This window comes from Eriocheir sinensis, chromosome 29 (assembly GCF_024679095.1).
Source record: "Eriocheir sinensis breed Jianghai 21 chromosome 29, ASM2467909v1, whole genome shotgun sequence".
In the NCBI taxonomy this organism is placed as follows: Eukaryota; Metazoa; Arthropoda; class Malacostraca; order Decapoda; family Varunidae; genus Eriocheir; species Eriocheir sinensis.
In genome coordinates this window covers 9,254,499-9,281,998 of record NC_066537.1, presented here as the reverse complement: position 1 = coordinate 9,281,998, position 27,500 = coordinate 9,254,499, and the positions used below count along the sequence as shown (strand labels likewise).

Sequence of the window (27,500 nt, the reverse complement as noted above, 5' to 3'; positions counted from 1 at the left end):
ATAAAACAAAATACCACTCTTATTATTATCATTAGAGAGAGAGAGAGAGAGAGAGAGAGAGAACATGGTCATGGTGAACGGCGCAAGAGGCACCTGGTCATGTTATGTTCGCCAATCAACCAAAATCATTAACATTACACCGAGACAAAGAGGGAGAGAAACTACACCAAAAGAAATTGACTCCTTGTGTGTTTGTGTGTTTGTTTACCTCCGCTGATTTCTCCCTCGTTTGTCGGCTGTTAAAGTAATCATGTCAATTGAGTGTGATTAGGTGTGTGTGTGTGTGTGTGTGTGTGTGTGTGTGTGTGTGTGTGTGTGTGTGTGTGCGCCCTATTTTTTTCTGTCTAGTTTCTTCGTTATTTATCAAACTCCTTTCTTTTTTTATCATGTCATTCTTTAATAATCTTACAAACACTCAACACACTCACGACTTCGTTTGTCAAAGCATTCTAAGAGTGTTTGTGTGTGTGTGTGTGTGTATGTGTGTGTGTGTGTGTGTGTGTGTGTGTGTGTGTGTGTGTGTGTGTATATACCTGAATCACCAAGGCCACACACACACACACACACACACACACACACAGGTATACCGCCCCGTGCAATATTGGAACACCTGAATTTACCTTCGCGAACTCAGGTGTAAAAGGTAATAAATCTATAAAAAAAAATGGTAATGGTCTATTTCCCTTATTTTCTTCATTGTTATTTTCCCGTTATCATTCTTTTCTACACTAATTGGTTTCTTGCTACATTAAGAAGTGATGTATATATTGCCTGACCTTCGCTTCCCTCTCTATAATTTCCAAACGCTAGACTAATTTCCTTCTGTTATTTATGTCATTAGTTTGATCTGTGAGATGAAATAATAATGATGATGTTGGTGTTATTTCAAGTCTCTCTCTCTCTCTCTCTCTCTCTCTCTCTCTCTCTCTCTCTCTCTCTCTCTCTCTCTCTCTCTCTCTCTCTCTAATAATAATAATGTGGTATTTTGTTTTATTTGTTTCCTTGAATAATGTAAGGCAGCTCTCTCTCTCTCTCTCTCTCTCTCTCTCTCTCTCTCTCTCTCTCTCTCTCTCTCTCTCTCTCTCTAATAATAACAAGTGGTATTTTGTTTTATTTGTTTCCTTGAATAATATAAGAATGGCAACCTCTCTCTCTCTCTCTCTCTCTCTCTCTCTCTCTCTCTCTCTCTCTCTCTCTCTCTCTCTCTAACTTCATATTTCTATCTTATTTCTCTCCATATTTTACATTATCATTATTATTACGACTATCTATCTCTTCTTCTCCTTCTTCTTCTTCTTCTTCTTCTTATTATTATTTCTTATCGATTCCCAGTCAGTCCTTCTATAAACATAACATGGAAATACTCTTTATTCCTTTTTTTTCTCTCTCCCTTCGCTGGTCAATCGGCTCCCTGACATGTGTATCGGTAATCGGATCAGAACCTCTCTAATGACGGAGGAGGATTAAGCTTTTTTTGTTATTGTTTTTTTGTTAATCGGTGAAGCTTGACACGCAGAACACACATATATGGTTAGGTACGATGGGGATCTTTCTTTACACATATTTTTTACATTAATTGATTTTGGGATTTTTATTTTTTATCATTATTCTATTTATTTTATTATTTATTTATTTATTTAGTGGCAAGTGATGTTAAATGGTTTCTAATATTCCCATCCTCTAATTTGAGTATATATGTATGGTCAAGGAACGAAGGATAGGCTATCTTTTTATATATATTTTCTTTTACTGTTTTTTTCTTTCTTTTATCCTTTTTTTTTAGTACTAAGAAGTAATATGAAGGTTGAGAGGTAAGACAAATATATATAGTCAGGTACAAAGAAGGATGATTTGGTTTTTATTTACTTATTCATTTCTATTTGCTCTTTCTGTAGTGCTAGGTAGTAATGTGAAGTTTGACGCGTAAAAGATATATAAATTGTCAAGTACGAAGGTTGTTTATTTTCGTATTTTTTACAGTAATCGTTTTTTTATGATTTTTTTGTGGTGTTCAGTGGATATATAGAGAGTTACGAATACTCTAAATCCTTAATATGGGTACACTAGTTTTCATTTTCTAATATATCGATGGTTTGATTTGAATGATGAACCAGAAATAATAATGATCACACCAATAAAATAAAGTAAATAATGATAGCTTACTCTTCCTTCAATATCCCTTTTCTCCTCCTGTTTTCTTTCTACCTTCTTTTCCTCTTCGTTTTCCTCCTATACTTCACCTTTTTCTTCCTCCTCTTCATCTTTTTATTCTTCTATATTTCACCTTTTTCTTCCTCCTATTCTTTTCTTTCCTCCTCTTCATCTTTTTATTCTTCTATACTTATTCTTCTATACTATTCTTCTATATTTCACCTTTTTCTTCCTCCTATTCTTTCCTTTCCTCCTCTTCATCTTTTTATTCTTCTATATTTCACCTTTTTCTTCCTCCTATTCTTTCCTTTCCTCCTCTTCATCTTTTTATTCTTCTATATTTCACCTTTTTCTTCCTCCTATTCTTTCCTTTCCTCCTCTTCATCTTTTTATTCTTCTATATTTCACCTTTTTCTTCCTCCTCTTCATCTTTTTATTCTTCTATACTTCACCTTTTTCTTCCTCCTATTCTTTCCTTTCCTCCTCTTCATCTTTTTATTCTTCTATATTTCACCTTTTTCTTCCTCCTATTCTTTCCTTTCCTCCTCTTCATCTTTTTATTCTTCTATATTTCACCTTTTTCTTCCTCCTATTCTTTCCTTTCGTCCTCTTTATCTCCTTATCCTCCTCCTATAATTCATCTTTTACCGTACTTCCTCCTGTTCTTTCCTTTCGTCCTCTTCAACTTCTTATTCTTCTCCTATACTTCATCTTTTACTACTCTTACTACTACTACTACTACTACTAATAATAATAATAATAATAATAATAATAACAACAATAGTAACACCAAATTAGAACATATATCAAAATCAAGATGTCCGTTTCCTATCTCCACTACCCATCATTTATCAAACAAACACACACACACACACACACACACGCACATGGATAGACGAGGGAAGTGGAAGGGGGAGGAAGGGAAGGAGGGAGGGAGAGAGAGAGAGGGGCAGAGATGGAGGCCGCGAGTCACATTAACATCTCATGAATACTCCTTCCCTCCTCTACCTGCTCACCTGACATTCTATACTGGACACAGGTTACTCCTTACCTATAAATATACCCACTGCTAGACAACCTTTACTCTCTCTCTCTCTCTCTCTCTCTCTCTCTCTCTCTCTCTCTCTCTCTCTCTCTCTCTCTCTCTCACAAGAAAGCCTTAAAAACGTATTAAAAGAAGAGACAAAGAGAGGGAGAAAGATAAAAATGGAGGTTGATACATGAATCGAAGAGATGAAAATAAAAAAAGAAAGGAAAGGAAAGACAGAAATACACAATACAACAATAGGAGTGGCGAGAGACGAGGAAGAAGAGACAGAAAGGAAAGAAGGAAAGAATGCGTATCACAGTCAAGACAACACACGCGTTAACGATACAAAAAAGGAGAAAACATATACGCAGGAAAGATGTACAAAAAGGAGGCAGACGTTGGGAATACTAAAAACAAAATAAAAAGAAAGAAAAACAGAAAAATTAATACCTAACAAGGGGGGAAAAAATATACGAAGAAAGAAATGTTGAAAAAAATAAGTTATGATTCTTCGGTACAAAAATCATAAATATCTACAGGTAAGACGTGTGACAAAACCAAAAATAAATAAATAAGTAAATGATAATAATAATAATAATGATAATAATAGTATAAAGCAAAACAAGCCCAAAACGAAGAAAAAAATGAAGATACGATTCTGCGCTACAATAAACAGACTGGCAGGAGCTGACAGTGCCCAAATAAAGACACAAAAACAAGACGTAAAAACAAGACAAAAACAACAACACAAAAATAAAGAGCATAGAATATAAAGAAAAACAAGATAACAAAAATACACAAAAGATCAACGCCTGTAAATAGAGAAGAAAATGAAGATAAAACAAAATATAGGGAAGAAAAATACCAATCAAGAAAGAAGGAAAATAAAGAAAAACAAGAAAACAAAAATACACAAAAGATAAATGCCTGTAAATGGAGAAAGAAAATGAAGATAAAAACAAGAAATACAAAGAAGATAAATACAAATAAACAAAGAGAGAAAATAAAGAAAATTAAGCCAAAGTTAAAAAAAAACAATAAATAGACTAAAAAAAAAAGATAAATACCAATAAAAAAAAACACGATAAAGATAAATAAGATACAATTTTGTGCTACAATAAAAAAAAAAAAAAGTTAAGACACAGGAGTAAGAGTTGACATCCACCCAAAAAACAAAATAAACAAAAAATAAAATAAACAAATAAACAAACAAATAAATAAATAAATAAATAATCGATACATATAAAAAGAATTAGATCCCATTTATCGTGACAAGTTCATAGAGGACGGAAAAGATAAACATCAATAAACAAAGAAAGAAAATAAAGAAAAATAACCACCTCCCCCCAAAAATGCCAATAAATACAGAAAATAAAGTAAAAAATAAATAAAACAAGACAAACAAAAAACAAAAAACAGGAGGAAGAGGAGGAAGAAGAACCGTAAGTCGACACCAGTAGTTACCACACAAACACTGACGCCCCACAATGCTAGACTCGTTGCTCCTGTACCTCTCTCTCTCTCTCTCTCTCTCTCTCTCTCTCTCTCTCTCTCTGACCCCTTGTTACTATATTGGTTGTCCTGTTGCTGTCTCGCTCCGTACTCCCTGCCCCATCTCTCTCTACGCTCCCTTGCACTTACTCACCCTTACCCCCCCCCCTCTCCCTTCTCTTGTTCCTCCCTCATTCTTTCCTCCCCCTCCCCTTTCCTTCCTGCTTTCATCTGCTCCCTCTCCCCTTCCTCCCTGTCCCCTCTTCCTCCTTCCTCTCCCTACCTCCCTGCTTCCCCTCTTCCTCTCCCATTCCTGCAACTCCTCTTCCTCCCTGCTCCCCTTCCCTCCCTGCTTCCCTTTCCCTCTTCCTCTCCCCTTCTTCTTACTTCCCCTCTCCCCTTTCCTCCCTGCTCCCCTTCTTCTTCCCCCTTCCCCTTTCTCTTCCTTACTCTGTCTCCCTTCCTTCCTGTGTTGCATGACGCTTCAGAAAGTAAAGGTCGTTAAAAGTTGCTATTTTCTATTTTTTTCGCTTCCTTTACAAACGCAACTCATGCAAGCTTAAAAATAATATATATATAAGAATGATAAATATTCAAAAGTATATATAGCCTTAGGGGAAACGATATGCTCCTCACACACACACAAAAACGAAGGAAATGAAAGCAAGTCATGGTATATAATTTATGAGAAGGTTGCGCAGTGATGTGATTCAGCAACTTCGAAGCGACAGGAAGATAAATAAGGAAGAGGAAGAGTTGATGATGACGATGATGATGGTGGAAGAGGAAGAAATGGAGGATGACGAGGAAGAGAGGAAGAGGTTGAGGTAGTGATGGTGGTGATGGAAGAGAAAGAGGAGGGAGAGATGAGGAGGATGAGGAGGTGGAAGAGAAAGGACAATTAGACAGCACTTAAAAAAAATAATGATAATGGTAATAATAATAATAATAATAATAATAATAATAATAATAATAATAATAATAATAAGAAGAAGAAGAAGAAGAAGAAGAAATAACAACAGCAATTCCAAAACCAAACTAATCATACAAGAAGAAAAAAAGAAAATTAAAGACAAAAAAAATGAAAACAATGATGCAACAGTAAAAATAAGAAGAATGAGAATAAGATAAACAGCAACTGAACTTCTAAAAAAACACCCACTCATGGCACTATAATAAAAGAACAATGAGAGAAATAACAACAGAATTAGTAATACAAATACCATAATAGCCTAATCTCAATAACAAAAGGTAAATAACGGAAGAAAAGAAGACAAACACAACATAACACATCCCCCCCAAAAAAAGATAATAATAATAATAATAATAATAATAATAATAATAATAATAATAATAATAATAATAATAACACTCCGCGCCCGCCCGCCCCTTCCTCCGCGCACTACTTGACGTGGCGGAGTGTTTACATGGCCCTGACCTTGGCGGGAACACGGCCCCCCCCCTCTCACACCACCCTGCCCTTCCCCTCTCTCCCCCCCCTGCTGAGGCCTCCCAGGGGTGCACTAGGCCTATGGAGAAAGCTATAGGAACTGGAGGGAAAATTTAAGCCTACGTGAGGAGGAGGAGGAAAGAAGAGGGGGTGTGATGTGATGGTTTGGCAATGACACAGAGACATTGACCTTGCGTTAAAGGGTCAGGAAGAAAGGGAGGAGGAGGAGGAGGAGGAGGAGATGAAGAGGAGAGAAGAAGTAGAAGAGGAGAAAAGAAGAAGCATGAGGTGAAGAGGAAGAGGAGGAGAGAAGAGGGAGGAGAAGAAGAGGAAGGAGGTGAAAAGGAAGAGGAGAAAGAATAGAAATCAGAATACAAGAACAGAGGTGGAGGAAGTAAAAAAAGAATGAAAGAGGAAGGAGAAGGAGGAGAGAAGAGGAAGGAGGAGGAGAGAAGAGGAAGAGGAGATGGAAGAGAGGAATCAGTAGATGAGAATAGTGGATGTAAAAGAATGAAAAAGAAAAAAAGAAGAGGAGGAGGAGGATAAGTGCAAGATATAAGAAGAAGAGGAGGAGGAGGAGGAAGGGAGGGAGGGAATACAAGTTTAAAATAAGTTAAGTATTTGTATTAATGTTTTCCTCCTCCTCTTCCTCTCCCTCTCTCCTCTTCCTCTTCGTTCTCTTTCACTTCCCTTCCCTCTCTCCTCTCTTCTGCTTTATCTCGCTTTTCTTCCCTTCCTCTTCTTCCTCAATTCGCTTCCCTTCCTCCTCTCTCTTCCTCATTCCTCTCCACCTCTTCTTACCACACCCTGCTTCAATCCACTCTCTCTCTCTCTCTCTCTCTCTCTCTCTCTCTCTTTTCTAGTCTACATCCTCCTAAGTGACGAAACACACACACACACACAGAGAGAGAGAGAGAGAACCGGTCCATCAAAGGGCATGACCCAACAAGAGAAAGAGGAGGGATAGGAGGAGGAGGAGGAGGAGGAGGAACGGGGTAGCAGACGGAGGGTGACGAAAGATTAAATAAAAAAAATAAAACTGGTGGTAGTAACAGTAGTAGTAAAGATGAGGAAGAAAAGGAAGGGAAAAGTAAATACCTAAGGAAATATGATTGTACAGAATAAGTGAAGAATAAGGAGAAAGAGAAGAAAACCAGAGAAACAGAAAATTAAGGAAAACGCTGCGTGGAAGAATGGAACGAAAGGGTGAAGAAGGAATAAAGAGAAAGTTAACGAAGATGCAGTAAGGGAGAAAGGAAGAGGAACTGGAAACACTGGAAAAATAAAGAAAAGGAGAAAAGAAGGAAAAGGAAATAAAACAAAAATAAATTACTAAAACAAAAAAACAAGAAAAAAAGATAAATGAAAGATGATGAAGCAAAGAATGAAGGAGGAAGAGGAACTAAGGGAATAAAGCAGAAAAAAAGAATATAAAAACGAATAAAAATTAAGAAAAAAACGAACAAAAAAAAAAAAAAACAATAAAAAAAGATGATGAAGCAAAGAATGAAGGAGGAAGAGGAACTAAGGGAATAAAGCAGAAAAAAAGAATATAAAAACGAAAAAAAAGTAAGAGAAAAACGAAACAAAACAAAAAACAATAAAAAAAAGAGGGTATGTATTTCTCTAACTACCACCATCTCAATTCAGTCAAGTTCGGATACCCCAAGTTAATTCCAGCTAAGACTTTTTTATAATACGGTTCCATAGGAGTTAGTTCCATCCGGTTTGAGGTGAGTGAGTTGAGTGAGTGAGGGCGCACGTTCTTTTTTTATGGAAGCGAGGGAGCGTAGGGGAGGAGGGGAGAGGGGAAGGAGAGAGCGGGGAGGTGTAGAGCAAGGGAATGGGGGAGAGCTGGGAGAAGGAAGTGGGAAAGAGAAGGGGGAAGGGAGGAGGAAGGAGAGAGCGGGGAGGTGTAGAGCAAGGAAATGTGGGAGAGCGGGGAGAAGGAAGCGGGGAAGAAGAGAAAGGGGGGAGAAGGGAGGGAAGAGGAAGGGGGAGAACAAGAGTGGAGAACAAGGGGGTGCGGAGGAGGAAGGGGAGGAGAGGAGAGGAGAGGTTAGAGGGAGCGCTGAGTAGGCCTAACCTCAGATAATTGACTTATATAATGGAAAAGAAGAAAAGACAAGAGAAAGAAGGGGAAGAAATAAAGTTATGGTGGAGTTGAGGGATTATTATTATTATTATTGTAGTAGTAGTAGTAGTAGTAGTAGTAGTAGTAGTAGTAGTGAGTCTTGTGTAGGGAAGATAGGAAGAACAATGAAGAGGAAGAGGAGGAGGAGCGGGAGGAGGAAAAAGAAGAGCAGAAACTTGAAAAGAAAAAAAATTATGAAAATAAAGGAGAAAAAAGGAGGAGGGAGGAAGGAGGAGGAAGAGAACAGGTATATACATAATAATAATAATAATCATAATAATAATAATAATAATAATAATAATAATAATAATAATAATAACAATAATGATAATAAATTTCATCATCTTATTCTACCTCATTTCTTCCTTACGTCAGTCTGTTACCAAGACCTTTCTCTCTCTCTCTCTCTCTCTCTCTCTCTCTCTCTCTCTCTCTCTCATCAACCTTTACCTGTCCGCCTTGTGTGTGTGTGTGTGTGTGTGTGTGTGTGTGTGTTGAGTCATGGCCGTACAGCAAGTGCTTCAAGGATGTCTGGTGAAATCCGTGTACGTGTGTGTGTACGCGCGCGCGTGTGTGTGTGTGTGTGTGTGTGTTCATGTCGTCTTCTCATGTTTTATTATTCGCCTTTTCCTTTCTTCCTGCTTTCTTGTTATTCTTCCTGCTCCTCCTCCTCCTTTTATCCTTCCTTTCAATCCTCTTCTCTCTTTCTCCTCCTCTTCCTAATCCTCCTCCTTATTCCTCTTACACCATTTACTTCGCCTATTTCCTCCTCCTCCTCCTCCTCCTCCTCCTCATCATCATCATCTCTCATTTTCCCCTTCAAATCCTTCTCTTCCCTTCCTCCTCCTCCTCCTCTTCCTCCTTCTCATCATCACTTTCTCATTTTCACCTCTAAATTCTTCTCTCCCCTTCCTCCTCCTCCTCATCATCAGCATCTCTCATTTTCACCTCCAAATTCTTCTCTCCCCTTCCTCCTCCTCCTCCTCCTCCTCATCTCTCATTTTCACCTCCAAATCCTTCTCTTCCCTTTCTCCTCCTCCTCCTCTTTCTTCTTCCTATCTCCTTACTCCATCTTTCTCCCTGTCTTTCCCCTCTTCCTATTCTTACCCTCGTGTTACACCATTTCCTCCTTCTCCTCCTCCTCCTCCTCTTCTTCCTCCTCTACAGTTGACCTTTCTAGTGATATTTACCTGTCATCTCCTCCTCCTCCTCCTTTCCTTCTACGTCATCTCCCTCTTTCACCGTTAATCTCTCTCTCTCTCTCTCTCTCTCTCTCTCTCTCTCTCTCTCTCTCTCTTCTTACTCTCCTTTCTGTACCTCGTTTTATCTCCATTTCCTTATCTTCTTTCCTCCTCCTCTTCTTCTTCCTCCTCCTCCTCTTCTTTGTACTTCTTCTCCTCCCACGCTTTTCCAAAAATATATAAGCAATTAAACTGAATATGATCCTCTCTCTCTCTCTCTCTCTCTCTCTCTCTCTCTCTCTCTCTCTCCTGTCACTTCATCTTCATCATCCTTCTCTTCCTTTACCTTTTTTTATACCATCATAAAACCTCCTCCTCCTCTTCCTCCTTTTTTCCTTCTCTCTTCCTCTACTTTTGCGTCTTCTCATCCTCCTCCTATATTTTTTTTCCTTCTCTTCCTCTTCTTTTTTTACCTTTTCTTCCTCCTCCTTTTTTTCTTCTCCTCTTCCTCAAGCCTTCAATCATCGTCCTGCGCAGCTAATAACTGACACACACGCACACACACACACACACACCTGCCCTGTCAGTATTTTAATAAACGCACACCTGTTGAGCATCCCACACTGAAAACACACCTGCAACCCATCTACTACTGCTGCTACTACTACTACTGATGATGATAATGATGAAGATGATGATGATGAAGATGGTAACGTTCCTGTAAATTATGAAGTAACGTTTTTATTTGTTTTGTTTTTCATTCTTTAAAAAAAATGTATAAAAGTGGAATTAAAATGTATAAGAGTGGAATTAAAATGGATGAAAATGTATAAAAGTGGAATTAAAATGTATAAGAGTGGAATTAAAATGGATGAAAATGTATAAAAGTGGAAATAAAATGTATAATAGTGGATTATAATGTATGAAAATGGATTAAAATGTATAAGTGGAAAAAAATGTATAAAAGTGGATAAAAATGTATAAAAGTGGATAAAAATGTATAAAAGTGGAATAAAAATGTATAAAAGTGGATAAAAATGTATAAGTGGAATAAAAATGTATAAGTGGATAAAAATGTATAAAAGTGGATAAAAATGTATAAGTGGAATAAAAATGTATAAAAGTGGATAAAATGTAAAAAAGTGGATAAAAATGTATAAAAGTGGATAAAAATGTATAAAAGTGGAATTAAACTGAATAAAAAAAGTGGATAAAAATGTATAAAACTTGAATTAAAATGTATAAGTGGATAAAAATGTATAAAAGTGGAATAAAAATGTATAAAAGTGGATAAAAATGTATAAAAGTGGATAAAAATGTATAAAAGTGGATAAAAATGTATAAAAGTGGATAAAAATGTATAAAAAAGTGGATTAAAATGAACAAAAGTGGATAAAAATGTATAAAAGTGGATAAAAATGTATAAAAGTGGAATTAAACTGAATAACAGTGGATAAAAATGTATAAAACTTGAATTAAAATGTATAAGTGGATAAAAATGTATAAAAGTGGAATAAAAATGTATAAAAGTGGATAAAAATGAATAAAAGTGGATAAAAATGTATAAAAGTGGATTAAAATGTATAAAAGTGGAAACAAAAGAATTAAGAGAAGAATAAAATAATTACATGTTTTGAAAAGAGAGGAAAGAGAGGAAGAAAGAAGCGAAGATAAGGAGAGGAGATAATGGAGGGAATAGGAAACGATAAAAATGATAAGTATAACGAAGAAGAGGAAGAAAAAGGAGGAAAGTGAGGGGCGAAAATTAAGAAAAAAGAAAACTAGATGAAGAAAAACGAGAGAAACGAAAATAAATTAAGTATCTATTAATTAATAACACCTGTGAACTCTGTAATTAGTGAACAGGTAAACGCTACAACCACCACCACCACCACTTTGACCTTCCTTCTTTTTTTTTTTTACCGCCTATCCCCATCTTCCTTTCTTCCTTCCCCCATTTCCTCTTCCACCACCTCCACCACCACTCCTTTTTTTCTTTAATCTCCTATCCCCTTCTTCCTTTCTTCCCTCCCTATTTTCCTCTTTCACCACCATCATCATCACCACCACCACCAACAACAACAACCTCCACTATCCCAACCGTCCCCTTTCCTATTTTTTTTTTACCTCCTCTCTTTCCTTTCTTCCTTTCTTCTCTCCCTCCTTCACCTCTCTCCTTCCGTCCCTCCACATCCACCACCACCACCACCAACAACAACAACAACAACAACAACAACCTCCACTATCCCAACCGTCCCCTTTCCTATATTTTTTTTACCTCCTCTCTTTCCTTTCTTCCTTTCTTCTCTCCCTCCTTCACCTCTCTCCTTCCGTCCCTCCACCACCACCACCACCAACAACAACAAAAATGAAGTAAATAAATAAATAAAATAAATAAAGTCTTGAAACTGAGCGCAAATTACAAATGATTATCTCGTCATTATGAAACATTTTACTCCTTATTGCGTCATTATACATTTAACTATTCACACTCCTCTCATTACTTAACACACACACACACACACACACACACACACACACACACACACGCACACACACACTTTTGCTTCCTTCATATCCATTATTATTATTTTATTATTATTATTATTATTATTTCTCTTATATCTATTTTTCAAACTTCCACATAGAGACGCAACAAAAATAAAACTGAGAGAAAGAGGGGAAAGGGGGGGAGGGGGTTGGCGCGTGGTTCTCTCTCTCTCTCTCTCTCTCTCTCTCTCTCTCTCTCTCTCTCTCTCTCTCTCTTTCTACCATACTAAAACCCAAATTAAGTTTTCTCTCACCTTTAAATTATATATTGTACGCCACCCCTCCCCCCCCCCCTTCCCCCTTCCTCCTCCTCCTTCCACTAACCACTTCTTCCATCCTTATAAATCTCCCTATTATCTTCCTCTTCCATCCTTCCCTTCGTTATTCACTATCTCCTCCACCTCTTTCTTATCTATCTTCACTTCCTCTTTCGGCTCGTCTCTTATCTCTTAATATTCTCCTTTTCTTCTCTACCTCTTTCCTCCACCTCTTCTCCCTCCTTCTCTTCCTCATCCATCTTCCTTTGTCTTTTTCTCCTCATCTTCCTTCTCTTCCTCTCCTGTTCTCTCATTCTCCTCTCCTTCTTCCCATTCTCTCCCCTCCACCATCCCTTTTCCCCCATTCTTCTATTTTCCTTTCTTCTTACTTTCATCTCCTTCTTTCTCTTCCTGTATTCCTTCATCCTTCCCTTCTTCTTTCACCTCCTTCCCTATCTTCCTTCTTCCTTTCCTCATTCTTTCACCTTGTCCCTCCTTTCCTTCTTCCTCTCCTCTTCCTTTCCCTTCCTACCACCTCCTTCCTTCTCTTCTTCCTCCTCCTCTACCATCCCTTCCTCCCCTCTCCACAGGTACGCCACACACCTGTAGTACCTCAGAATAGGCCTCGTCTGGTTACAAGCAGGTTACCATGTTAGGGGAGGGATAGGCTTTTTCTTACCTCCCCTCTCCCCTCCTTTACCTCCCCTTTAATACCTGCTTACAACCTCCTCCCCCTTTCTCCCTCTCCAGTATCATTTTTCTTCTCTTATATTCTACTTTCTCCTTGGTCTTTCATCTCCTCCACCTTCTTCTTTCCTACGTATTTTACTTTCACTTTTTTTTCTTTTCACCATCGTTTTCTCTTCTTCCTGTTCGAAGGAAAGAGGAATGAAAACTAAGTAAATGAGAAATAAGAAAATGCCAAAACAAAGAAAAAAAAGGAAATAAAAGGGAGATAACAAAACGAAAATGAAGAAAAGAGAAGTGTAAATAAAAATGGGAAAAGTGACAACAGAAGGCGAAGAAAAAGAGAATAAAAATAGGAAATGGAAAAAAAAAGATAATTACCAGACGAAAATGTGAAAGATATAACAAAACGAAAACGAAGAAGAGAATGAAAGAAAAGAATAAAAACAGGAAATGGGAAAAAAATTAATTACCAGACGAAAATGTGAGAAAGAGGAAGAGGAAAAGATAATAAGATAAAGAACAATGTAAAAGAAATAAAAGCGATAACAACAAAACGAAAACGAAGAAGAGAATGAAAGAAAGGAGAGAATAAAAATAGGAAATGGAAAAAAGAACGATAATTATCAGACGAAAATGTGAGAAAGAGGAAGAGGAAAAAAATGAGTAAAAAAACAATTAACGAACGAAAATAAGAGAAAGAGAAAAAATAAAAGAATGAAACAAGAATCCATAGAAAAAAAAAGCGGAGAATTACAAAAACGAAAACCAGAAGGAAATAAAAGGATAAAAATACGAAGAAAACGAGACAAAGGAGATAAAAATACCGAACAAAAGAATGATAGAAAAAAAGAAAATAAAGAGGAAAGAAGATTAAGAAAATGAAAGAGGAAAACAAGAGAATGAAAGACGAGACGAAGAGGGCGGAGGATTAAAACTGTGAGTAAAAATACAATAAAAGATGAAAGAGGATAATAAAAGAGAAGTTAAGTAAGCCAACAGAAAATGGAAAAATAACAGGATGATGAAAACGGGAGGAACAAAAATGAATAAATGAGGGAAGGAAGAATAACGAAGATACGAGAATGGAGATAAGGGAATAAACAGAGAAAGGAAGGAACCATATAAAGAAAACATAGGAGAGGAACTGATAAAGGATGAACTGAATAGGAGAGGAGGAATAGAGAAAGAATAAACAGAGGAAAGGAAAGAAATGGAGAGAAAGGAAAAGAAAAGGTATAAGGAAAGGAAGGAAGGAAGGAAGGAATAGAAGAAAGAAGAGATGAGAGAAATGGAGAGAAAGGATAAAAAGAAGAGGTGAAGGAAAGGAAGAAAGAAAGGAAGGCAGAAAAGAAAGAAGACAATGATGAAGAATAAAATGGAGAAGGAAAAGGAGACGAAGGAGGAAGAAAGGAAGAAGGAAAGGAAAGGAAGGAGACAAAGATGGAGAGGAATCTAGAAGGAAAGGAAGACGAGGAAGAAAGAAAGAAAAGGAAGACAAAGATAAAGAGAGGAATGGAGAAAAAGAAAGGATAATAAGGAGACGAAGAAGAGAAAAAAAATTAAAGGAAGGAAAAAAAAGGAGAAAAAATACAAACGAAAATGTAATAGAGAATTATGAAAACAAGACAAGGTTAAAAATGGAGAGAGAGAGAGAGAGAGAGAGAGAGAGAGAGAGAGAGAGAGAGAGAGAGAGAGAGAGAGAGAGAACCAGCTTCTCCTACTACGCAGCAGCCCATCCCAGCCCTCACGCATGCACGCACGCACGGACCCACGGATCGAAGCAGCTTCACTCAATGGGTCCGAAAATGAACGTGATGAACAACTAACGGGGGAGAAATGGGGGGGGAAGGGGGGAAGGGGAGGGGATAAGGGGGAAGGAAGGTGGAAGTAAAGGGATAAATGGGGAAAAGGAATGGGGAAAGGAAGGAATAGGGGAAGGGAAGGAACAGGGGAAAGAAAGGAATGGGGGAAGGGAAGGAATGAAGAAGAGGGAAGGAAATGAACGAAGACAAGAATGAAGGTATGAAGAAAATGAAAGAACGAAGAGAAGGATAATAAAAAGTGAAGAAAAAAAGTAAGGGGGTAAAGGGGGGAGGAAGAGGAGGAGGGGCTGTTAATGGAGGGAGGGGGGAATAAGGAATAACAATAATAATGATAATAATAGGGAGAAGATAACAAGAACGGTAGAGATAATAACAGGGAAATAAATAAAGGAAGTAAGAGATATTAACGGTTCTTGTATGATGGAGGAAGAAGAAATGGGAAAAAAACGAATGTACAAAAAAAATAAAAATAAAGAAAGAAAGAAAAACAAAAGTATATGTATAGAAAGAGGAACAGGGAAAAGAGGAGGAGAGGAGGAGAAAGAAGAGGAGAAGCATCAGAAGAAAATTAAAATACATGAAAAGAAAAAAACAGGAATAAAAGATGAAGAAAATTAAAGAAAATACATGGAAGAAAAGAAAACAGGAAAAAAGATGAAGAAAAACAAAATAGGTACATGAAAATAAAAAAAAACAGGAAAAAAAGAAAAACAAATTACATGAAAGAAGAAAAACAGGAAAAAAGTTGAAGAAAATTAAAGAAAATACACGAAAAAAAACAGGAAAAGATGAAAACAAAATACATGAAACAAAAGAAACAGGAAAATAAGATGAAGAAAATTAGACAAAGAATAAAACAAACAAAATTGAAGAAAAATGGAAAAGAAAACAAAGAAAACAAATCAAAGAACAAAAAAAAAAGGAAAACAATCAATAAACAAACACATCATCATCATCATCATCATCAATAACCTTCATCCTCTTTCCTTCCCCTCATTGCCCCTCCCTTCCCTTACCCATACCCTAGTGACCCTGACCTTCACTGCACGACCCCTCAACCCAATGACCTTGCTCCCACTCCCTGACCTACCACAAGATACCCCCCCCCCCTTCCCTCTTTCCTTGACATTTCTCTCCTCCCCTTTCCCCTCTTCTTGGAATTAACTCTTTTCTCTTTCCCCCCATTTCCCCTCTTCTTCCCCTCACCTCTCCCCTCTTTTTTTCCTTCCTTCATCTTCCCCTAATCTTTCCTCGCATTTCCTCTCTTCTTCCATTTAACTTTTCTCTTTCCCTCCTCCCTCCAATTCCCCTATTCTTCCCCTCACCTCTCCACTTTTCCCTTTCTTCCTTCTCTTCCCCTCTCTTCTTACCCCTGACCTTTCTCTCCTCCCCTTTCCCCTCTTTTTCCACTAAGCTTTTCTCTTTTCCCCTCACCTCCTTCCCTTTCTCCTCTTCTTCCCTTCATCTTCCCCTCTCCTCTTTCCTTGATCTTTCTCTTCTCACACTTCCCCTTACTTTTCCCCTCTCCCCGTCTCCTCTTCCCCCTCTCTTCTTCTCCTGATCTTCTCTTCTGAAATATCCCTTTTTTCCCCCTCAAATTTCTCCACTTCCTCTCTCCTTTTCCCTTCTTTCCCTTCCTCTTCTTCCTCTTCCCCAAACTGATTTTTCCTTCTTCTCACATCCCCCTCTTCTTCTCTTCCTTTCTCTTCTTCCCTACCTTTCTCCTCTCCTCTTAGCCTATTCCCCTCCCTTTCCCGCTTCTCTTCCCCTCACATATCTCTTTTTCCAGACATTTCCTCTCGTCTTTCCCCTCACTTTCCCTTCTTCCTTTCAACACAGATATAGAACAAACAAAAAAATAACAAATGAAGGAAAAGAATAAGGAAAATAATGAAGAATGAGAGAAAAGATAATAGTATATATGAATAAAAATTAAAATTGAATATGAATGAAAAATGACGAAAACAACAACAAAAACACCTCTCCCTATTTCTCTCCACCCTACCTACCTTCGAATAAATTTCCCTCCCTCCCCATTTGACCTTTCCTCCAATTTCTTCCCTTATTCCACCGTTACCTGTCTTGACCCTGATATACCTGACCTTGACCTGACCTCTGGCGCTGATCGTGGCCCACTCACCTTGACAGTCAACCATTACGCGCCACAAACAGGTAGGTGGGTGGGTGGGTACATACGCGAAATTAATGGGTCTGGGTGTGTTTGGGCTGGGCAGGGTACGCGAATATATGAACCCACGTAAATATAGATCTTGTGAATGTGTGGACGAGGGGAAAGACGGGGGTGAGAAATGACAGGTGAGAGGAAGAAAAGGAAAGGCGAGGAAAAGAAAGGAAGAGAGGAAAGGTGAAGGGAATGAAAGAGGAAATGAAAGAAATAAGGGATGAGGGGAAGTAAAGGATAAAAGCGAGGAAAAAAAAGAGGAGAAAGGTAAGGTAAGGGGGGTTATTTTTACTCTGGGTTTACTATTGTTGTTATCTTTTTTTCTTGTTGTGTGTGGGGGGGGGGGGAGAGGGGGGCGAATATATTTTTAGTACTATGGGTTTCTTGTTATTTTTTTTTCTTTTTTTTGGCATGTCCTATTTTTCTTCTACTTCTTTACCTTAATTTTTTCTTCTTATCAGTCCTGTTCCTGTTACTCCCGTTTTTCTTCTTTTTCTTACTGTTAGTCCAATTCTTCTTCTATTGTTTTCTTTCTTTATCTTCTCATTATTATTCCTATTCTTCTTCTACTTATTATCATTGCTATTCTTAAGATGATTTAGTTTTTCTATTTTATCTTTATTTATTTATTTACCTTATTTTTTTAAGTGCTATGAAGTTAAATGTGAAACAAATTAGGTGCATAATAATAATAATAATAATAATAATAATAATAATACATCCATGAATACATACCAATTCGTGACATAAGTAAATAAAAAAAATTCAACACCTGTAACCTAAATTCCACCCACCCACACACACACACACCCACACCCACACACCCACACACACAGTTGCCACACACATTATGATTTCTTTTGTTTTCTTTCTTTTTTATGGTGGGTGATTTCTCTCAATGATACTTTTGTTTGGACTCCAGTTCCCATCACACACACACACACACACACACACACACACACACACACACATGCACCCCCTTCCTTCCCCCTCCTTCCTCCCTTTCTTCCGGTCATAATTTTCTGCTAAATGAACTAAATTATTTCTTTAGAAGAGGGAGAAACAAAGAGGGAGGAGGAGGAGGAGGAGGACGGAAGGGAGAAGAGGACACGCAGGAAGGAAGGAAAGGAAGGAAGCGAAAAGGGAAGGAAAGGGAAGAACGGAAAAAAGGAAAGGAAGGAAGGGGCGGAAAGAGAATAGGAAAATTTGGGTAAGAAAGGGAAGGGAAAGAATGGAAAAAAAGTAAAAATGGGGAAAGAAAAGGGAAAGGAAAGGAAGAGGAAGGAATGGAAAGGGAGAAGAGAATTAATAAAAACGGAACGAAGCAAATAAGAGAAGAAAACAGAGGAAAAAATAATGAAGAAAGAAGAAAAGGATAAGGAAAAAGGAAGACAAACAAGAAAAAAATATGCAATTAAAAAAAATACAAACCAGGAGAAAAGAAAGAAAAAGAAAAGGAAAAGAGATAGGAGGAAAAGTTAAGGAAATGAGGAAGGGAAACAAAGAAAAGAGATGATAAACGAAGAGAAAGCAGGAGAAGGTTGGACAGAGGGCGTAGGGAACAAAGGAAGAAAATGGAGGAGGAGGAGGAGGAGGAGGAGGAGGAGGAGGAGTGCATCAGGGTTTACACGATAGGGAGAAGATAATAAAAATGGAAGAGAGAGAGAGAGAGAGAGAGAGAGAGAGAGAGAGAGAGAGAGAGAGAGAGAGAGAGAGAGAGAGAGAGAGAGAGAGAGAGAGAGAGAGAGAGAGAGAGAGAAGGGGAGAAGGAGGAAGAGGGGAGAGAAGGAGGAGGAGGAGGAAGAAGAGAATGAAGATAGATATGAAGGGTGGAATAGGGAAGGGAAGGAATAAAGAGAAGAGGAGGAACGAGAGGAGAGACAAGAGGTAGAGAAAGAAAAATGTAGAGGAAAAGAGGAAGAATAGAAAGAGAAAGAAAGGAAGGAAGGAAGAAAGGAAGAGGTAAGGAAATAACGAAAAGGGAAGTAAAGGAAAAATGAAGAGAGGAAGAGTGAAAAGAAAACTAAGGGAAGAGAGGAAGAGGATAATATAATGAAGATAAAAAATAGAAATAAGAAAAAAAAGAAAACAAGAGGATGAAAAACAGGAATAGAGAAAGGAGGAAAAGAAAGGAACAGGAAAAATAAGAAAAGAAGGAAAATAACAAAGAAAACATGAGAGAGAGAGAGAGAGAGAGAGAGAGAGAGAGAGAGAGAGAGAGAGAGAGAGAGAGAGAGAGAGAGAGAGAGAGAGAGAACAAACAAATCGTAGAAGGGGAGAAGCAAGAAAAAAACGAAAGCAAGGAAGGAAAACAAAGGAAGGAATAAAGAAATGAAAAATAAATGACATAAATAACGATAAGGAAAAATAAACAAGGAAAAAGAGAGAGAGAGAGAGAGAGAGAGAGAGAGAGAGAGAGAGAGAGAGAGAGAGAGAGAGAGAGAGAATACCTCATTACATACGAATCCATTTAAGTCTTTCGTCACTCCTCCTCCTCCTTGGGTCTCCTCTTATCTTCCTCTATCTTCCTTAATTATCAGGAATGTCTTATCTCCCTCCTACTTCACTAATCTCTCTCTCTCTCTCTCTCTCTCTCTCTCTCTCTCTCTCTTTTGTTTTCATTTTTTTTGTTATTCTTTCTTTTCATTGTCATCTTTTTTACTCTTCCTTTCTTCCTTCTCTCTTTTATTTATTTTCCTTTCCATTCTTACTTTATTTTCCTCTCCTGTCTTCGTCCTCTCTCTCTCTCTCTCTCTCTCTCTTTCTAATACCATAACTAATTCCTATAATCATTAAAACAAAGCAATTAATGAGTGTTTTTCCCCTATAATGAATCGTTAAAGAGCTGCGTTAACTTTGTATCAATGATGTCCGGGCATTTTAATTACAACCTCACTCATTATTATTATTATTATTATTATTATTATTATTATTATTATTATTATTGGGTACTAGTTTGTCAGGGAGGGAGGAACGAAGGAAGGAAGGAAGGAAGGAAAGAAGAAACGGAAAGGAAAGCAAGGGAAGAAGGAAGGAGGAAGAAGAGAGGAAAGGAAGGATGAAGATAGAGAGAAGGGAGGGGAAGAGAAGTTGAGAAGGAAGGAAAGAGAGAAAAGGAAGGAGGAAGAAAGGAGCGAAAGAAAGAGAAGAACAGGTGGGTCGGGCAAGTAAGGTAAAGTAAGGTAAATACAGTTAGGGAGTGAGAGTAAGTTAAGGTAAGATATATATAGGTAGGGAAGGAGAGTAAGGTAAGTCAAGGTAAGGTAAGGTAAATAGAGGTAGGGAGGGATAGTATGGTAAAGGGTAAGGGAAGGAAAGGAAAAGAAAAGGAAGAAAGAAAGAGAAAGGGAGAAAGATGAGGAAAGAAGGAATGAAAGAAAATAATTAAGGAAGGGAAGAGAAAAGAAAGGAAACAAAAATAATAATAATAATAATAATAATAATAATAATAATAATAATAATAGTAATAATAATAGTAACAAAAATAATGGCTGCTTTCTTTGCTGCAATAATAATAAAAATAACAATATATAGTGGTTTTACTTACGTCTCCTCTATCTGTCTTTATCTGGCTGTTGGGGTTTAAATAAATCAATAACAACAACAACAATAATAATAATAATAATAATAATAATAATAATAATAATAATAATAATAATAATAATAATACGAATACACATCTATTTTTCCTTCTATCTATCACTTTGAATCTCATTCGTGTGCCCATCCTTCCCTTTTTATCTATTTATTTATATTTATTTTCATCTCTTAATTCTTTCCTCGTTTCCTCTTTCAATTTTTCGTTTTTGAGTCATTTTTCTTTAACGTCCTTTTCGTTATCTTTTTCTTTTCTCTTCCTTTATTCCTTCCTTTCTTTCTTCCCTCCTTAGTCTAGCCTTTCTTCCTATCTATCTATCTATCTATTAACCTCTAACTTCCTTTTCCTTCTTCTCTTCCTCTTTCCTTTATATCTACTCTTCGTTCCATCCTTTCTTTACCTCTCCATTCTTTTTCCTTTCCCTCCTCTCTCGCCGTTCACATCCTTCCTTTCCTATTTAGCTATCTATCATTCGCATTTACACCCTGCCTCCCCATCTATCAATCTATCTATCAGTGTCATTTATCAACGTCTGTGTCTGTTTGTCATTTCCTGATTGTTTTCCAGCAGCGAGCGAGTGAGCATTAACAAGCTTGCGTGTAATTAGTCACAGGAATTATGCTTTTGTCACAAGAATGGGGAGGAGGAGGATGGAGAGGGAGGGGGGGGAGAGGGGAAGAGATGGAAAGGAAGGGTGGGAGGGAGGGAAAAAGGGAGAGATGGGAAGTGAAGGGTGGGAGGGAGGGAAAGGGGGAGGGATTGGAAGGAAGGAAGGAAAGGGGGAGAGCGAGGAAGGAAGGAAGGAAAGGGGGAGAGAGAGGGAGGAAGGAAGGAAAGGGGGGGAGAGAGGGAGGGAGGAAAAGGAAGAAAGGAGGAAGGAAAGGAAGAGAGAGAGGAGGAAGGAAAGGCGGAGAGGAAGGAAGGAAGGGGAGAGAGAAGGAAGAAGGAAGGAGAGGAGAGAGGGAGGAAGGAGAGAGAAGGAAGAAGGAAGGAAGGAGAGGAGAGAGAGGGAGGAAGGGAAGGGGGAGAGAATGGGATAGAGAGAAAGGAGGAGAAAGAAGGAAGAAGGAAGGAAAGGGGGAGAGAGGGAGGAAGGAAAGGGGAAGAGAGAAGGAAGAAGGAAGGAGAGGAGAGAGGGAAGGGAAGGGGGAGAGAGTGGGAGGGAGAGAAAGGGGGAGAGAGAAGGAAGAAGGAAGGAAAGGGGGAGAGATGGAGGAAGGAAGGAAAGGGGGAGGGAGAGGGAGGAAGGAAGGAAGGAAAGGGGGAGAGAGAGGGAGGAAGGAAGGAAAGGGGGGGAGAGAAGGAAGAAGGAAGGAGAGGGGAGAGAGGAAGGAAAGAGAGGAAGGATGGAAGGGGGAGAGAGAGGGAGAGGAAGGAAAGGGGGAGAGAGGGAGGAAGGAAGGAAAGGGGAGAGAGGAAGGAAGGAAAGGGGAGAGAGGAAGGAAGGAAAGGGGAGAGCGGGAGGAAGGAAAGGGGGAGAGAGGAGGAAGGAAGGAATGGAGAGATAGAAAGAAAGGGAGGGAGGGAAAAGGGGAGAGCTGGGAAGAAAGGAAGGAAGGAAGGAGGGAAGGGAGGAAAGGAAAGAGAACATGAAGGAAGAAATATAAGAAGGAAAGGAAGGAAGAAAAATGGTACTAGAGAAGGAAAGAAGGAAGAAAGGAAGGAAGGAAGGAGGGAAGGGAGGAAAGGAAAGAGAACATGAAGGAAGAAATAAAAGAAGGAAAGAAGAAAAATGGTGCTAGAGAAGGAAAGAAGGACTGAAGGAAGGAAGGAAAAGGAATGGAGGAAGGAAAAGAAAGAAGGAAGGGAAGGGAGGAAGGAAAGAAAGGAGAAAAAGATAGGAAAGGGGGGAAGTTAAAACAAGAAAGAAGAAAGGAAGAAAGAAATAATGTAAAAACGAAAGGAAGGAAAGGAAAGGAAAGGAAAGGGGGAAGGTAAGAAAACAAAGTAAATGAAGAGAAAGGAAAAAAAGAAAAGAAAAAAGGGAAAGTGAGAAAGGACAGAAGAGAAAAAATATGGAAAGGACGAAAAAATGAGAGAGAGAGAGAGAGAGAGAGAGAGAGAGAGAGAGAGAGAGAGAGAGAGAGAGAGAGAGAGAGAGAGAGAGAGAGAGAGAGAGAGAAGGATGAAACAAAGAACATTCTGGAAGGAGGAAGGGAGCTCTGGAAGGGAGAGAAAGAGAGGAAGAGGAAGAGAAAGAAGGAAGAAGGAAGGAAGGAAGGAAGGAAGGGAGTCGTGGGTTAAGTTTGTTCCTGCCTAACACTGAGAGAGAGAGAGAGAGAGAGAGAGAGAGAGAGAGAGAGAGAGAGAGAGAGAGAGAGAGAGAGAGAGAGAGAGAGAGAGAGAGAGAGAGAGAACGTAAACTGCGTAGAACTGGAAACAGGGGAGAGATAGAGGAAGGGGGGACAGGGGAGAATTGTTTAAATTTAGAAAGAGATAAAGAAAAACATGAATAAGAGTGAACATGACAACAGGTAGAGTAAGGTAAGGTAAGGTAAGGTAAGGTAAGGTAGGTAGGTAACAATAGGTAAATAAAGGTAGGAAGGAAGGGGGAGGAAGGTAAGGGGAAAGGAAAGGAAAAGAAAAAGAAAGGTGTAAAGATGATGAAAGAAAGGAAGGAATGAAAGTTACGAAGGGAAATGAGAAAGGAAGGAAAAAGATGAAAGTAAGGAATGAAGGGAGGGAGGGGAAGGTAAGGGAAAAGGAAAGGGAAAGAAAAAGAAAGAAGGAAAGATGATGAAAGAAAGGAAGGAATGAAAGTTACGAAGGGAAAAGGGAAAGGAAGGAAAAAGAAAGATGAAAGAAGTAAGGAATGAAGGGAGGGGAGGAAGGTAGCGGGAAAGGAAAGGGAAAGATAAAGAAAGAAGGAAAGATGAGGAAAGAAAGGAAGGAGTGAAAGTTACGAAGGGAAAAGAGAAAGGAAGGAAAAAGATGAAAGAAGTAAGGAATGGAGGGAGGGAGAACAAGGTAAAGGGAAGGAAAAGGGAAGGGAAAGAAAAAGAAAGGAGGAAAGATAAGGAGAGAAAGGAAGAATACATAGGAATACATAGGAAGAACAGACACCAGAAGATCTATCGGTCCATGGCGAGGGTGTCTATTTACTACCGCTACTACTAGTAATCTACGTGTGGTAACGAAGGGAAAAGAGAAAGGAAGGAAAAGGGAAAAGAAATAAGAAAAGATAGTGAAAAGGAAGAGAAGAAAACAAGGAAATACAAGCAAGAAAAGAAATAAAAGGTAAGAAAGGAAGAAAAAGAAAGAAAAGAAACAAGAAATTAAAGAAAGTTAGCAAAGGAAGAAAGGGAAAAAAGAAAGGAAGAAAATCATGGCAAGGAAAAAAATGGAGAAACGGCAAAAAAGGAAAAAAAAAAGTAAGGAAGGTTGGCAGACAGAACAAAGGTAGGTAGAGGCAGTAGGGTAAGGGTGAAGGGAAGGGCAACGAAGGTAAGATTAAGGCAGGGAGGCAGAGGAGAGGTAAAAACGAGGTGGGTAAGGGTAAGGAAGGGAAGGAAAGGTAGAGGATTTGAGGGAAAGCAAGAAGACGAAGCAAATGAAAAGGAAAAGAAGGTGAAAGGAAGGAGTAAAGAAGATAGACAACAAGGAAAGGGAGACAATGAAAGATAAGATAAAGGGAAGAAAAGGTAAGAGGAAGCAACAAGGAGGAAAAGGGGGGAAAGGAATAGAAGGGAAGAGGAAAAGAAAAGAGGAGTGAAAAAGAGATAGACAACAAGGAGGAAAGAAAGGAAGACAATGAAAAACAAGATGAGAAGGGGAGAAGAGGTGAGAGGAAGAAACAAGGAGGGAAAGAAAGGGAGGAAAGGGAAGGAAGGAAAAGGAAAGGAAAACAAATGAAAATAGGCAATAGGAAGGAAAGGGAGACAATGAAAAACAAGATGAAGAAGGGAAGAAGAGGTGGGAGGAAGCAACAAGGAGGAAAAGGGAGGAAAGGAATAGAAGGGAAGAGGAAAAGAAAAGAGGAGTGAGAAAGAGATAGACAACAAGGAGGAAAGAAAGGAAGACAATGAAAAACAAGATGAGAAGGGAAGAAGAGGTAAGAGGAAGCAACAAGGAGGAAAAGAAAGGGAGGAAAGGAAAAGAAGTGAAGAAATAGGCAATAGGAAGGAAAGAAAGGGAGACAATGAAAGAAAAGAAAGATGAAGACGAGGAAGGGAAGAAAAGGGTGAAGGAGATAACATGGAGGAGGAAAAGAAAGGGAGGTAGAAGGGAGGAAAGGGATGATAAGGAAGGAGAAAAAGGAAAAGGAATGAAGACAATGAAAAACAAGAAGATGAAGACGAGGAAGGGAAGAAAAGGGTGAAAGAGATAACAGGGAGGAGGAAAGGAAAGGGAGGTAGAAAATGATAGAAAGGAAAACAAATGAAAAGAGACAATGGGAAGGAAAGAAAGGGAGACAATGAAAAACAAGAAATAGGAAGACGAGGAAGAGAAGGGAGAGATAAGGGAGACAACAAGGAGGAAAAGAAAGGGAGGCAGAAGAGGTACGTGATGTATGGCAAGGGCATGGACACAGTGGTAAGTGTTGGGCAAGGAGAGGCAAGAAAAGGTAGGTTGGGTTAGGAGGGAAAGGGGAGGTAAGGGTTGAGCAAAAAGGTAAAGTAAGGTAAGGTTAGGTTAAGAAAGGAGAGGAAGGTAAGGTAAGGTTAGGAGAGAAATAGAAGGTAAGGTATGATAAGGTAAGGTAAGGTAAGGAGGAATGGAAAGTAAGGTAAGGTAAGGTTAGGGAAGGAGAGAAATAGAAGGGATGGGAAGGGAAGGTAAGGTAAGGAGGAATGGAATGGAAGGTAAAGAAGAAAGGAACGTAAGGTAAGGTGAGGTAAGGAAAGGTAAGGAAAAATGGAAGGTAAGGTAAGGAACAGAAGAAAGGAATGTAAGGTAAGGTAAGGTTAGTAAAGAAGGAAGGTAAGGTAGGGTGAGGAGAGTAATGGAAGATAATGTAAGGTAAGGTAAGGAAAGGAAGAATGGAAGGTAAGGTTAGGAAAGGTAGAATGGGAAAGTAAGGTAAAAGACAAGATTCAAGACATAGGTAAGAGAGGGTGAAAGAGAAGGCAAGACATAGGTAAGGTAAGGGAGGGAGAGAAGCAGGTAGGAGGTGGGTGGGTAGGATAGGAAGGCTTCACGCAGGAAAGGTAAGGAAGGGAAAGGATGGGAAAGGGGAAGGAAAAGCAGATACGGTAGGTAAGTAGGAAAAATGTAAGGTAAGACAATAGGTAAAAGGTGGGGAAGTAAGGCAGAAAATACTTAGGAAAGGTAAGGTAAGGTAAGGTAAGGTAAGGTAAGGTAAGGTAAGGGTGGGATAGGAAGGCAAGCAAAACAAGAAGTGAAAGTAAGGCAAGGTAAAGATTGATGAGGAAGGTAAGAAGGAACAAAGGCAGGTAGGTAGGGAAGGGGGGAAGGTAAGGGAAAGGAAGGGTCAGACGAAGGTAAGAACGCAAACAGGTGAGACATGAAAGTGTAGAAGAGTTAATTGAAAAGACAAAGGGAAGAGGAAGGTAAGGCGTCAGACAGGTGGGTAAGAAAGGTAAGAAGTTAATTAAGAAGGCAAGACAAAGGCAGTAGATGAAGGCAAGAAGACAAACAGGTAGGAACAAAGGGAAGAAGTTAATGAAGGTAATAGAAGAAGGAGACGAAGGTAGGTAAGGAAGCAGAGAATAAGGAAAGGGAAGGAAAGGAAAAGTATGAAAGAACAGGAAAAGGAAAGAAAAGGCAGACAGGAGGAAAGGTAGGAACAGTTAATGGAAGTGGTGGTGGTTGTTAGGTTAGGTTAGGTTAAGGTAAGAGGTAGAGAGAGGTAAGAAAATAGACTAGAAATAAGAAAGAAGGAAAAGATGAGAGGAAAAGGAAGGGCAGGGAAGCAAAGGAAAAGAAATAAAGGGAAGCAAAAGAAATGAAATGAAAGGAATGAAGAGAAAGGTGTGAAAAAAACAGGAAACGAAAGGAAACGACAAGCAGGTAAAGGAAGAAAGGAAAAGATGGGAAAATATAAAGGAAAAGAACGGTATGGGAGGGAAAAGGCAAAGACAAACAGGAGAAAAATAGGAAAAAGACAGAAGGGAAAATATAAGGAAAAAGAATGGTAGACGAACAGGAAAAGGAAAAGATTGGAAAAGATAAAGGAAAAGAACGATAAGGGAGGGAGAAAGCGAAGACAAACAGGAGAAACGTAGGAAAAAGACATGGGAAAAGATAAGGAAAAAGATTATAGACAAACAGGAAAAGGAAGGAAAAGGCAAACAGGTAAGAAGTTAATTAAGGTAAGGTAAGGTAAGATTAGGAAAAGAGAAATAGAAAGTAAGGTAAGGTAAGGTTAGGAAAGGAGATAAATAGAAAGCAAGGGAAGATAAGGTAAGGTAAGTAGAAATGGAAGGTAAGGTAAGGTTAGGAAAGGAGATAAATAGAAGGTAAGGTAAGGTATGGTAAAGTAAGTAGGAATGGAAGGTAAGGTAAAGGTAAGGTAGGGATAGGTAAAAGGTAGACGAAGGTAAGGCAAGCACACAGGTAGGCAGGCAGGTAGGGCATGGAGGAGGTACCCAGGTGTGTCTGTTAACTCGGTATTCCATTCATTACCTGCGCCGGTGGTGGTGGTGGTGGTGGTGATGTATACCCCCCTCACCCTACCTTTACCTTACTCCTCCCTTCCTTACCTTACCTATTCTCTACTTCCACCTCCTTCATCACCTCAACACCACCACCACCAATCCTTTCTTTACCTTCCTCCTCCCTTACCTTACCTATTCTCTACTTCCACCTCCTTCATCACCAACTCCACTACGGCTCTTCATCACCACCACCACTTTCTTTACCTTCCTCCTCCCTTCCTTACCTTACCTATTCTCCACTTCCACCTCCACTACGGCTCTTCATCATCACCACCACCAATACTTTCTTTACCTTCCTCCTCCCTTCCTTACCTTACATTATCTTACCTATTCTCCACTTCCACCT

General features: G+C 38.9%; 1 protein-coding gene across 2 annotated transcripts in view; it reads right to left on the bottom strand.

Annotated features, from left to right (window-relative positions):
• LOC127004998 (transcription factor HNF-4 homolog) overlaps positions 1-27,500 on the bottom strand; it is a 93,089-nt gene that overhangs the window by 64,616 nt on the left and 973 nt on the right. The gene's annotated exons all lie outside the window — the stretch shown is intronic.